Raw genomic sequence first — 581 nt, forward strand, 5'->3', positions numbered from 1 at the left:
AGTGCTGAGGGAGCACCGCACTGTCGGAGGCTCAGTGCTGAGGGAGCACCGCACTGTCGGAGGCTCAGTGCTGAGGGATGTCCCACTAAGGAGGGAGGATAAGGATGGCAAGGTACGGGACCCTTCGATAACGCGGGAGGTTGTGAATTTAGTGAATAGGGAAAAAGTATTTGTAAGGTTTAAAAAGGTGGAATTCGACAGGGTCCGTGAGGAATATAAGGAAAGCAGGAAAGCCCACAAGCAGGGAATTAGGAGAGCAAGAAGGGGCCATGAAATGACCTTGGCAACGAGGTTAAAGAGAATCCCAAGGCAATCTATAGATACATTCAAAACAAAAGGATAACTGGGGAGAAGGTTAGACCACTCAAGGATAAAGGAGGGAACTTGTGCTTGGAAGCAGAGGATGTGGATGAGATCCTGAATGAGTACTTTGCATCGGTATTCACTCAGGAGAAGGAAATGGGGAATAGTGGGATTAGTGTGGAGCATGCTAAAATGCTTGGGCATTGTGAGATCAAGAAAGAAGAGGTGTTGGGTCTCTTGAAGAACATTCAGGTGGATAAGTCCCCAGGGCCCGATGA

Source organism: Rhincodon typus, chromosome 7 (assembly GCF_021869965.1).
Source record: "Rhincodon typus isolate 14 chromosome 7, sRhiTyp1.1, whole genome shotgun sequence".
In the NCBI taxonomy this organism is placed as follows: Eukaryota; Metazoa; Chordata; class Chondrichthyes; order Orectolobiformes; family Rhincodontidae; genus Rhincodon; species Rhincodon typus.